The following is a 13,767-nucleotide window of genomic DNA, read 5'->3' as shown; positions in this document are numbered from 1 at the left end:
TTCGGCGGTACGTCCACCCGGCCTCCCGCATGCCCACAATACGCCCTCGCTCAAAGTCCGTCAACTGCACATACGGTTCACGTCCACGCTGTCGCGGCATGCTACCAGTGTTAAAGACTGCGATGGAGCTCCGTATGCCACGGCAAACTGGCTGACACTGACGGCGGCGGTGCACAAATGCTGCGCAGCTAGCGCCATTCGACGGCCAACACCGCGGTTCCTGGTGTGTCCGCTGTGCCGTACGTGTGATCATTGCTTGTACAACCCTCTCGCAGTGTCCGGAGCAAGTATGGTGGGTCTGACACACCGGTGTCAATGTGTTCTTTTTTCCATTTCCAGGAGTGTACAATAGAAATCAAATTAGACTGAATAGATATTTACTGTGTCTACTGTGTCTAGAAGCAACAGTGCTGTGCGTGGCAAGTTTTGTGGGCTTTCAAAAAATTTTCAGTTTGTGACACGAACTCGTTAAAAAACCATCCTTTAAAAATGTCTCATCTCATCCGAGCATTTTTTTTTTTTTTGTTTGTAATATTTCGCCGGTAAAGCATTTGTAGATACATTTTTAAATGCTTCGGTCTTTTTGGCTCACCTATGATAGACAGTTTCATTTTCAAATTTGTTGTGGCGTTACTAAAAAATGGTTCAAATGGCTCTGAGCACTATGGGACTCAACTTCTACGGTCATCAGCCCCTAGAACTTAGAACTACTTAAACCTAAGTACCCTAAGGACATCACACACATCCATGCCCGAGGCTGGATTCGAACCTGCGACCGTAGCGGCCGCGCGGTTCCAGACTGTAGCGCCTAGAACCGCTCGGCCACAGCGGCCGGCTGTGGCGTTACTGACTGCAAGAATTGTCACGCCTTTGCGACGTTTGTAGCCTGGCGCTGCCTTTTCGGCCTTTGACGCTAATGCTTTTTTCCGGTAACATTTTGTCTCGTCGCAGTCAAAAATTTGATCGCCTGTTAAGTTTCCTTGTGCAATACCTTGTGGAGTTTATTCCTAAACAATTGAACAGCTTCAAAATTTGCTGTAAGCTTTTCACCACAGACATTAAGTAGCCGAATTCCGTATCTTTTCTTCCATCTATCGAGCCACCCTACACTAGCTGTGAAATCAGGTTCACCTTCGTTTAGTTCGTTCCGAAACTTTTAAGGCTTTTTTCCTGCAAAATAGGTGCCGACATGGGTACACCTTTATCTCTATGCTGAGTGAACCATAGGAACAAAGCTTCACTTACTGTCTCATAATCACATTTTTTCACGGTTTTCCGATCTTCCAAAACAGCCGAGGTTGCTCGCTGCGAACACCACTTCCCAATTTCATTGCGGCTCCTTTTCCAGTCTCCAACTGTTGTTTTCCCGACGTTATAATCTTGCGCCACTTTTAATAAAGTTTCACCACTGTCTGTTCTTTTTAAAGCTTTAAGTTTTTCTTCCGTTGGAAAGAATCACCTTTTTCCGTTTTGAAGCCATCACCACAAATTTTTACGATAAACAAAGTGCAACACGTCCACTCCAGTACAGATCTAAGTTAGCACTGACAAGGGAACATCCCCATCGCACCCCCCTCAGATTTAGTTATAAGTTGGCACAGTGGATGGGCCTTGAAAAACTGAACACAGATCGATCGAGAAAACAGGAAGAAGTTGTGTGGAACTACGAAAAAATAAGCAAAATATACAAACTGCGTCGTCCATGCGTAAGATAGGCAATATTAAGGGCAATGTCAGTCGACGATCTCCGTGGTCTCGTGATAAGCGTGAGCAGCTGCGGAAGGAGAGGTCCTTGGTTCAAATCTTCCTTCGACCGAAAATTTTAACTTTTTATTTTCAGTTTATGTGAGAAACTCTTATGTTTTCATCACTTTTTTTCGAGTGATTATTACATCCACAAGAAAACCTAAATCGGGCAGGTAGAAGAAACTTTTCACCCATTCGCCAAGTGCACTAGTTAGGTGGGTCGACAACATATTCCTGTGATGTGACGCACATGCCGTCACCAGTGTCGTATACAAAATATCAGACGTGTTTTCCTGTGGAGGAATCGGTTGACCTATGATCTTGCGATCAAATGTTTTCGGTTCCCATTGGAGAGGCACGTCCTTTCGTCAACTAATCACACGGTTTTGCGGTGCGGTCGCAAAACACAGACACTAAACTAATTACGGTGAACAGAGACATCAATGAACGAACGGACAGATCATAACTTTGCGAAAATAAAGAAAGCAAAATTTTCAGTGGAGAGCAGATTTGAACCAAGGACCTCTCGTTCCGCAGCTGTTCAGGATAACCACGGGACCACGAAGCTCGTCCACTCATATCGCCCTTAATGTTGCCTATCTTACGCATGGACGACCCAGTTTGTATATTTTGCTTATTTTTTCATAGTTCCACACAACTTCTTCCTGTTTTCTCGATTGATCTGTGTTCAGTTTTTCAAGGCCTATCCATTGTGCCAACTTATAACTAAATCTGAGGGGGGTGCGATGGGGATGTTCCCTTGTGAGAAGTGAGCAGTAGCAGACGGCGACAATGAACTGAGTGTCAACAAACAACACGTTACGTCACTGACCCCCGTCGGCTGGCGCACGGCCGGTGCGGTGAAAAGGGTGGGTCGGACAACACAGCAGGTCGAATGACGGAAGATCGGATAATCGAGACTCTACTGTAATAGTTTCTGGGATAGCGTCATAAAAGAAGCGACCCATACTAAAAAAATTTGTGACTACACCGTCAATAAAGATGCCGGCCTGTAGCTGAGGCCGGTATTACACGATCAAATTTCTTTGTCCAATACCTTTGTCAAAGAAATTTGATGGTGTAATAGGGAACTTGGTGAAATGTCGTCAAATATTTGATCTAATCTAGGGCCTCGCTCTAGATTTGTTCAAAGAAGTCGCTTGTCTTCTTTTCACTGGAATGTGACATGTTACCACATCGAGCTCTAGCATCGCTGCAGCATTCTTTCGTCTGTAGTGTTTTTATAAACATTGCCGGTAAATTGGTGTGTACCGACAACTACAAAATTAATAGAGGTGTACGAAGCTGATGAGGCGTTTTCCAATGTGAGGCACCCTGAATACAAAAACAGATTAAGAAGATTGGAGACCTATCCTAACCTAACCAAACTCTCTCCTGTAGCAAGGTTCAAATGGCTGTGAGCACTACGGGGCTTAACATCTGAGGTTATCAGTCCCCCCAAACTTAGAACTACTTAAACCTAACTAACCTAAGGACATCACACACATCCATGCCCGAGGCAGGATTCGAACCTGCGACCGTACCAGCAGCGCGCTTACAGACGGAAGCGCCTAGAACCGCTCGGCCACAACGGCCGGCTGTAGCACGGAATCGGACTGTTACAGTGAGCCTGTCTTTTGCAGATACAGCACTTCTTAAGTGAGTAAGGGCTTTGTGATATGACAATACGCTTTACTGAGCACATACTGAAATGTATGCTCATCCTCTCTTAAGTAATTTATGTACGACTTGACGTCCTCCACTATAAGCTCACTTAACAAGTTCTGTTGAATGCTTTTATCGTGTCGTCGTAAAACCCACTGCTTCACCCAGATACGTTTCCTTCCCCCCCCCCCCCCCCCCCCACTTCTCTTCCGCATGTGCACACAGTGCAATTGTGGTACATGAAACTGCTGCGGTTAATAATGGATTGTTGTTGTCAGCCATCTTGAACTTTGACGGAAAATATGATGACAGTGCTCAAATGGTTCAAATCGCTCTGAGCACTATGGGACTTAACATCTGAGGTCAACAGTCCCCTAGAACTTAGAACTGCACTACTGGCCATTAAAATTGCTACACCAAGAAGAAATGCAGATGATAAACGGGTATTCATTGGACAAAACTATTATACTATACATGTGATTACATTTTCACGCAATTTGGCTGCATAGATCCTGAGAAATCAGTAACCAGAACAACCACCTCTGGCCATAATAACGGCCTTGATATGCCTGGGTATTGAGTCAAACAGAGCTTGGATGCCGTGTACAGGTACAGATGCCAATGCAGCTTCAACACGATACCACAGTTCATCAAGAGTTGTGACGAGCCAGTTCCTCGGCCACCACTGACCACACGTTTTCAATTGGGGACAGATCTGGAGAATGTGCTGGCCAGGGCATCAGTCGAACATTTTCCGTATCCAGAAAGGCCCGTACAGAAGGCCCATACAGACCTGCAACATGCGGTCGTGCATTATCCTGCTGAAATGTTGGGTTTCGCAGGGATCGAATGAAGGGTAGAGAGACGGGTCGTAACGTATCTGAAATGTAACGTCCACTGTTCAAAGTACCGTCAATGGGAACAAGAGGTGACCGAGACGAGTAGCCAATGGCACCCCACACCATCACGCCGGGTGATACGTCAGTATGGCGATGACGAATACACGCTTCCAATGTGCATTCAGCGCGATGTCGCCAAAGACGGATGCGACCATCGTGATGCTGTAAAGAGAACCTGGATTCATCCGAAAAAATGACGTTTTGCCATTCGTGCACCCAGGTTGGTCGTCGAGTACACCGTCGCAGCCGCTCCTGTCTGTGTCAAGGGTAACCGCATCCACGGTCTCCGAGCTGATAGTCCGTGCTGCTGCAAACGTCGTCGAATTGTTCGTGCAGATGGTTGGTGTGTTGCAAACGTCCGCATCTGTTGGCTCGGGGATCGAGACGTGGCTGCACGATCCGTCACAGCCGTGCGGATAAGATGCCTGTCATCTCGACTGCTGTCCGCCCCAGTAGCTGAGTGGTCAGCGTGACGGATTGCCGTCCTCCGGGCCCGGGTTCGATTCCCGGCTGGGTCGGAGATTTTCTCCGCTCAGGGACTGGGTGTTGTGTTGTGTTCATCATCATTTCATCCCCATCCGGCGTGCGGGTCGCCCAATGTGGCGCCGAATGTAATAAGACCTGCGCCAAGGCGGCCGGACCTGCCCCGCGAGGGGCCTCCCGGCCAATGACGCCAAACGCTCATTTCCATTTCCATCTCGACTGCTAGTGATAAGAGGCCGTTGGGATCCAGCACGGCGTTCCGTATTATCCTCGTGAACTCACCAATTCCATATTCTGCTAACAGTCACTGGATGTCGACCGACGCGAGCAGCAATGTCGCGATACGATAAACCGCAATCGCGATAGGCTACAATCCGACCTTTATCAAAGTCGGAAACGTGGTGATACGCATTTCTCCTCCTTACACGAGGCATCACAACAACGTTTCACCAGGCAACGCCGGTCAACTGCTGTTTGTGTATGAGAAATCGGTTGGAAACTTTCCTCATGTCAGCACGCTGTAGGTGCCGCCAACGGCGCCAGCCTTGTGTGAATGCTCTGAAAAGCTAATCATTTGCATATCACAGCATCTGTCGGTTAAATCTCGCGTGTGTAGCACGTCATCTTCGTGGTGTAGCAATTTTCATCGCCAGTAGTGTACTTAAACCTAACTAACCTAAGGACATCACAGACATCCATGCCCGAAGCAGATGACAGTGTAATACCGACACCCCCGGGATAACAAGGCCGTCCAACAGTGTTAGTGACGTCACACTAAGCGGCCCATAGCCGACGCAGCAGTCCACGGACACCTCCTACAGCCGCGCCTGATGCTAACGATCTTCTGTCCGTCATACAGAAAGGAGCCAACTATAATTCGAACCAAAGACCAAATTATATATATTCTTGTAAACAGCATAAAGGTTCATAACGAAATATCAAATATATATACGGGCAGGAATAGGTTCTAGAACTCCTCTGAAAAGTGTTTATCTTCAGTACCAGAATCAACATCAAATTGTCAGGTTTTCTAAACAGAAAAGCACTTTGTTAGTAACAGACAGCAATAATGAGACTTGCAGTTGGTGATTTCTACGTGGAAAAGGAAATAAACTGTAGAGAGATTGAAAATGGTAAGTAAAGAGAGCCTCAGCCTTTTGCTCACATTCTTACATGTAATGCACTTGGTTGTTTTTCATTTCCTTACCTTTCATAACATTTTTAATATTGTTTCAAGAAGTGTATCTTCAATAGAAGAGTGAACTTCAAATTGTCAGGCTTTTCTTAAAGGAAAGAGCAGTCCCTTAGTATCACAGTGCAAGACAGAATCTTGTGTTCAGTGATGTCTATGTTAAAGGAGAATATTTGATATCTATCTTTTGTTTCCATTCTTTATTACTGGGGATACACTTGTAAAAATTCTTGAAAAGGGCTGTCACCGTGAACATGTGAGTAAATTCACAATAGTCATGTGTTTTATGAGATAAAGCGAACTCTTGTTACCTTATTGTAAACGAAAGTTGTGAGGGTTTTGCTATGTATGACAGTGCTTAAGATAATTTACTTTCAGTGTAATAGCTTGAAAATGTTAAGTCCTGCTGTCAGTTGGCATTTGTCACCACCTGTATGAGAGTTTTAAAGCTAAATAGTGTTCTGACAATTATAAGATAGTGGCAAAGTTCCTCAATCGATTAAACTTATTCCTGCCCGTATATGTAATAGGTATTTCGTTATGAACCTTTATGCTGTTTACAAGAATATATATAATTTGGTCTTTGGTTCGAATTATAGTTGGCTCCTTTCTGTATGACGGACAGAAGATCGTTAGCATCAGGCGCGGCTGTAGGAGGTGTCCGTGGACTGCTGCGGCGGCTATGGGCCGCTTAGTGTGACGTCACTAACACTGTTGGACGGCCTTGTTATCCCGGGGGTGTCGGTAATACCCCTTTTTAGCGCCACGTCAAAGATCTTTGTGAAATATATTTGACGAATATTTGATCACATCTTCGATCACATCTTTGACAAAGAAATTTGCCAGTGTAATATCGGCCTAAGCACAGCTTGGAACCCGCCCACGGTTGAAACGGGCGCGCAAACGCTACCGCGTAGTTTGCTGGGGCGAGCACGTGGCCCACGAGAAAGACAGGCTGCGGCGCGTGCGTCACGAACACAGGCTCGAACTCGCTCGCTCGCTCAGCTGAGCAGACAAACTACGTTTCTAAACCTGTTTACTCGCGGCTGAGCGCGTACGTACTAACGAGAATTGCATCTTCCTCTGGAATCTGGTGTTATCGAGTCTTTCTGATTATTACTCGTACAACAAAACTTACCATCAATTCTCGGCATAAATGAAATAACGGCTTGTTTGTAGTATTTAGTCTCTTCTGCTTAACAGTCCTCATTTCATACAGGATGTGATGCCTTATGCTACTGACATTCATTCTGACATGATTTTAATTTTATTGTACCTCACAAGGGAACCTCCCCATCGCAACCCCCTCAGATTTAGTTATAAGTTGGCACAGTGGATAGGCCTGGAAAAACTGAACACAGATCAATCGAGAAAACAGGAAGGAGTTGTGTGGAAGTATGAAAAAATAAGCAAAATATACAACCTGGGTAGTCCATGCGCAACATAAGCAACAGTAAGGACAACGTGAGCTATGGAGCGCTGTGGTCCCGTGGTTAGCGTGAGCAGCTGCGGAACGAAAGGTTTTTGGTTCAACTCTTCCCTCGAGTGAAAATTTTAGTTTTTTTATTTTCAGACCTGTCCGTCCGTCCGTCCGATGCGAGGTAACCGCGCCGTAGTATGGGGGCGCCACACCTAAACAAACATCGAAACACACGACGTCCGTCGACTCCAGCGCACGGAAGAGAGAGTATTCCTGCTAACGAGGCTCCCTGGCTTGCTGGCAGTTTGGACGGGAGTGCATTAAATATGTGAGATGTATTCCGTGGGCAATATGAATCCAGCAAATATACACTCCTGGAAATGGAAAAAAGAACACATTGACACCGGTGTGTCAGACCCACCATACTTGCTCCGGACACTGCGAGAGGGCTGTACAAGCAATGATCACACGCACGGCACAGCGGACACACCAGGAACCGCGGTGGTGGCCGTCGAATGGCGCTAGCTGCGCAGCATTTGTGCACCGCCGCCGTCAGTGTCAGCCAGTTTGCCGTGGCATACGGAGCTCCATCGCAGTCTTTAACACTGGTAGCATGCCGCGACAGCGTGGACGTGAACCGTATGTGCAGTTGACGGACTTTGAGCGAGGGCGTATAGTGGGCATGCGGGAGGCCGGGTGGACGTACCGCCGAATTGCTCAACACGTGGGGCGTGAGGTCTCCACAGTACATCGATGTTGTCGCCAGTGGTCGGCGGAAGGTGCACGTGCCCGTCGACCTGGGACCGGACCACAGCGACGCACGGATGCACGCCAAGACCGTAGGATCCTACGCAGTGCCGTAGGGGACCGCACCGCCACTTCCCAGCAAATTAGGGACACTGTTGCTCCTGGGGTATCGGCGAGGACCATTCGCAACCGTCTCCGTGAAGCTGGGCTACGGTCCCGCACACCGTTAGGCCGTCTTCCGCTCACGCCCCAACATCGTGCAGCCCGCCTCCAGTGGTGTGGCGACAGGCGTGAATGGAGGGACGAATGGAGACGTGTCGTCTTCAGCGATGAGAGTCGCTTCTGCCTTGGTGCAATGATGGTCGTATGCGTGTTTGGCGCCGTGCAGGTGAGCGCCACAACCAAGACTGCATACGACCGAGGCACGCAGGGCCAACACCCGGCATCATGGTGTGGGGAGCGATCTCCTACACTGGCCGTACACCACTGGTGATCGTCGATGGGACACTGAATAGTGCACGGTACATCCAAACCGTCATCGAACCCATCGTTCTACCATTCCTAGACCGGCACGGGAACTTGCTGTTCCAACAGGACAATGCACGTCCGTATGTATCCCGTGCCACCCAACGTGCTCTAGAAGGTGTAAGTCAACTACCCTGGGCAGCAAGATCTCCGGATCTGTCCCCCACTGAGCATGTTTGGGACTGGATGAAGCGTCGTCTCACGCGGTCTGCACGTCCAGCACGAACGCTGGTCCAACTGAGGCGCCAGGTGGAAATGGCATGGCAAGCCGTTCCACAGGACTACATCCAGCATCTCTACGATCGTCTCCATGGGAGAATAGCAGCCTGCATTGCTGCGAAAGGTGGATATACACTGTACTAGTGCCGACATTGTGCATGCTCTGTTGCCTGTTTCTATGTGCCTGTGGTTCTGTCAGTGTGATCATGTGATGTATCTGACCCCAGGAATGTGTCAATAAAGTTTCCCCTTCCTGGGACAATGAATTCACGGTGTTCTTATTTCAATTTCCAGGAGTGTAGCTCGCGACTTCAATAACAAGGTTCCCATTGGAGAGGCACGTCTTTTCGTCTACTAATCGCACGGTTTTGCGGTGCGGTCGCAAAACACAGATACTAAACTTATTACAGTGAACAGAGACGTCTATGAACGAACGGAATTGAAGAAAATAAACTTTTCACTCGAGGGAAGATTTGAACCATGCACCTCTCGCTCCGCAGCTGCTCACGCTAACCACGGGACCACGGCGCTCCTTGTCTCACATTGTCCTTTATGTTGCCTATCTTCAGCATGAACTACTCAGTTTGTATATTTTGCTTAATTTTTCATACTTCCACACAACTTCTTCCTGTTTTCTCGATTGATCTGTGTTCAGTTTTTCAAGGCCTATCCACTCAGCCAACTTATAACTAAATCTGAGGGGGGTGCGATGGGGAGGTTCCCTTGTCAGTAGAGCCGTAATAAGTTATTAGTAGGCCTATGAACCGGGTGATGAAAAAGTCAGTATAAAATTGAAAACTGAATAAATCATGGAATAATGTAGATAGAGAGGTAACAATTGACACACATGCTTGGAATCACATGGGGTTTTATGAGAACCAAAAAAATACAACAGTTCAAAAAATGTCCGGCAGATGGCCCTTCATCTGATCAGAATAGCAGTAATTAGCATAACAAAGTAAGACAAAGCAAAGATGAAGTTCTTTACAGGAAATGCTCAATATGTCCACCATCATTCCTCAACCATAGCTGTAGTCGAGGAGTAATGTGGTGAACAGCACTGTAAAGCACGTCCGGAGTTATGGTGATGCATTGGCGTCGGATGTTGTCTTTCAGCATCCCTAGAGATGTCGGTCGATCACGATACACTTGCGACTTCAGGTAACCCCAAAGCCAATAATCGCACGGACTGAGGTCTGGGAACCTGGGAGGCCAAGCATGACGAAACTGGCGGCTGAGCACACGATCATCATCAAACGACGCGCGCAAGAGATCTTTCAGGCGTCTAGCAATACGTGGTGGAGCGCCATCCTGCATAACATCGTAACGTTCCAGCAGGTGTTTATCAGCCAGGCTGGGGATGATGCGATTCTGTAACATATCGGCGTACCTCTCACCCGTCACGGTAGCAGTTACAAAACCAGAATCACGCATTTCCTTGAAGGAAAAAGGACCGATAACGGTAGATGTGGTATATCAAACCCATGCCGTGACTTTCTCGTCGTGCAATGGAGTTTCTACGACAGTTCTAGGATTTTCGGTAGCCCATATTCTGCAGTTGTGGGCGTTGACAGACCCTCGGAGCGTAAAATGAGCTTCGTCGGTCCACAACACGTTACTCAACCAATCGTCATCTTCCGCCATCTTTTGAAACGCCCACACCTCAAATGCCCTCCGCTTCACTAAATCGCCAGGTAACAGTTGACGTTGCCGACGGATTTTGTACGGATAGCATCGGAAGGTACGCCTAAGTGCCAACCAAACAGTAGTGTATGGAATGCCGGTGTGACGTGCGAATGCACGAGCGCTGACTTCCCCGTGCGTAGACGAACCCGCTACAGTCTCCATTTCTTCCTGAACTGTCTCAGCAGCATTACGCCTTGTGCTCGGTCGGCCACTACGGGGTCTCTCGTCTAAACAACCCGTGGCTTCGAACTTCGAAATCATTCTCGCCACAGCTGCATTTGTCAACGACCTTTACCCATTCGAATCCCCTTCCTATGGTGATAGGATCGTAACGCTGAACTAGCACATTCCCCATTCCGATAATACAGCTTCACTAAAGGCGCCTTTTCAGGTAATGTCAACATACTGCGACTGCTGGAGCATCTGATCCTCTCTCTCATTACAGCTCCTTTTATACACGATTGGCATGCGCAGTCACTGACGTTTTGCTGTCCAGCGCCAGCTGTTGGACATTTTGTGAACTTTGTTTTTTTTTTGTTCTAATAAAACCCCATGTCATTCCAAGCATGTGTGTCAATTTGTACCTCTCTATCTACATTATTCCGTGGTTTATTAAGTTTTCAAATTTATACTGACTTTTTGATCACCCGGTACTTTCTATCATTGTAGGAGTACTAACAGTAGGTCTCCATAATAGCGGTTTCTAGAACAAGATGCAATTCTCGTTTGTACGTAAGCACCTAGCTACGAGTTAACAGGTGTAGAAACATAGTTTGTCTGCTCAGACTTCAAGAAGAATATAATAATTCCAATCCCAAAGAAAGCAGGTGTTAACAGATGTGAAAATTACCGAACTATCAGTTTAATACGTCACAGCTGCAACATACTAACGCGAATTCTTTACAGACGAATGGAAAAACTGGTGGAAGCCAACCTCGGGGAAGATCAGTTTGGATTACGTAGAAATATTGGAACACGGGAGGCAATACTGACCCTACGACTTATCTTAGAAGCTAGATTAAGGAAAGGCAAACCGACGTTTCTAGCATTTTTAGATTTAGAGAAAGCTTTTGACAATGTTGACTGGAATACTCTCTTTCAAATTCTAAAGGTGGCAGGGGAAAATACAGGGAGCGAAAGGCTATTTACAATTTGTACAGAAACCAGATGGCAGTTATAAGAGTGGAGGGACATGAAAGAGAAGCAGTGGTTGGGAAGGGAGTGAGACAGGGTTGTAGCTTCTCCCCGATGTTATTCAATCTGTATATTGAGCAAGCAGTAAAGGAAACAAAAGAAAAATTCGGAGTAGGTATTAAAATCCATGGAGAATAAATAAAAACTCTGAGGTTCGCCGATGACATTGTAATTCTGTCAGATACAGCAAAGGACGTGGAAGAGCAGTTGAACGGAATGCACAGTGTGTTGAAAAGAGGGTATAAGATGATCATCAACAAAAGCAAAACGAGGATACTGGAATGTAGTCGAATTAAGTCGGGTGATGCTGCGGGAATTAGATTAGGAAATGAGAGACTTAAAGTAGTAAAGGAGTTTTGCTATTTGGGGAGCAAAATAACTGATGATGGTCGAAGTAGAGAGGATATAAAATGTAGACTGGCAATGGCAAGGAAAGCGTTTCTGAAGAAGAGAAATTTGTTAACATCGAGTATCGATTTAGTGTCGGGAAGTCATTTCTGAAAGTATTTGTATGGAGTGTAGCCATGTATGAAAGTGAAACATGGACGATAAATAGTTTAGACAAGAAGAGAATAGAAGCTTCCGAAATGTGGTGCTACAGAAGAATGCTGAGGATTAGATGGGTAGATCACATAACTAATGAGGAAGTATTGAATAGGATTGGGGAGAAGAGAAGTTTGTGGCACAACTTGACCAAAAGAAGGGATCGGTTGGTAGGACATGTTCTGAGGCATCAAGGGATCACCAATTTAGTATTGGAGGGCAGCGTGGAGGGTAAAAATGGTAGGGGGAGACCAAGAGATGAATACATTAAGCAGATTCAGAAGGATGTAGGCTGCAGTAGGTACTGGGAGATGAAGAAGCTTGCACAGGATAGAGTAGCATGGAGAGCTGCATTAAACCAGTCTCAGGACTGAAGACCACAACAACACCAACAATTGCACGATTGTAGTGTTCGTAGCGCACTACATATGGCAAACATAAATCCTTCTTTGATTAAAATAATACGAGAGGTGTGTAAAGATAAAATTTGCCAAGTGAAAGTTGGTAATAAACTTTCACAGAAATTTAGAACAAGCAAAGGCCTTTTACAGGGCTATCCCATGTCACCATCATTATTTAAAACCTATATCGATATTAGCCTTAGAATATGGTAACGTAAATGAAATAGTATGGGATTAGAAATAAGAGATGGAGTTTACCTGCATCATTTATTGTTTACTGATGATCAAGTAGTCGTAGCACAAGATGGGGAGGATGCTAACTATATGTGCAATCAACTAGCAGCAGCATACAAAACTTGGGGTTTGAAGATTAATTACAAAAAAAACAGAATACTTGACTAATGATCCAGATGAGCTATACATTGAAGGAAAGAAAATCAAAAAGATAAAACCTTTCTGTTTTTTGGACTTCATTTTAGAAATCGAGGGAAGATCAGGGTCAAAAATCAATAAAAGAATTAGTAGCGGACGGAAGGCCATTGGGATGCTTAACTCAGTCTTATGGACCAGGAATGTAATGAGTAGAACTAAAAAAATCAGTATACAGATATGTATTATAGAGTGTGGTTCTATATGGAACGGAGACCTGGACAATTAACCTCATCATCATCATCATCATTTAAGACTGATTATGCCTTTCAGCGTTCAGTCTGGAGCATAGCCCCCCTTATACAGTTCCTCCATGATCCCCTATTCAGTGCTAACATTGGTGCCTCTTCTGATGTTAAACCTATTACTTCAAAATCATTCTTAACCGAATCCAGGTACCTTCTCCTCGGTCTGCCCCGACTCCTCCTACCCTCTACTGCTGAATCCACGAGTCTCTTGGGTAACCTTGCTTCTCCCATGCGTGTAACATGACCCCACCATCTAAGCCTGTTCGCCCTGACTGCTTCATCTATAGAGTTCATTCCCAGTTTTTCTTTGATTTCCTCATTGTGGACACCCTCCTGCCATTGTTCCCATCTACTAGTACCTGCAATCATC

The sequence above is a fragment of the Schistocerca cancellata genome, chromosome 11, assembly GCF_023864275.1.
Source record: "Schistocerca cancellata isolate TAMUIC-IGC-003103 chromosome 11, iqSchCanc2.1, whole genome shotgun sequence".
Taxonomy (NCBI): Eukaryota; Metazoa; Arthropoda; class Insecta; order Orthoptera; family Acrididae; genus Schistocerca; species Schistocerca cancellata.
This window is presented reverse-complemented; position numbering follows the sequence as displayed.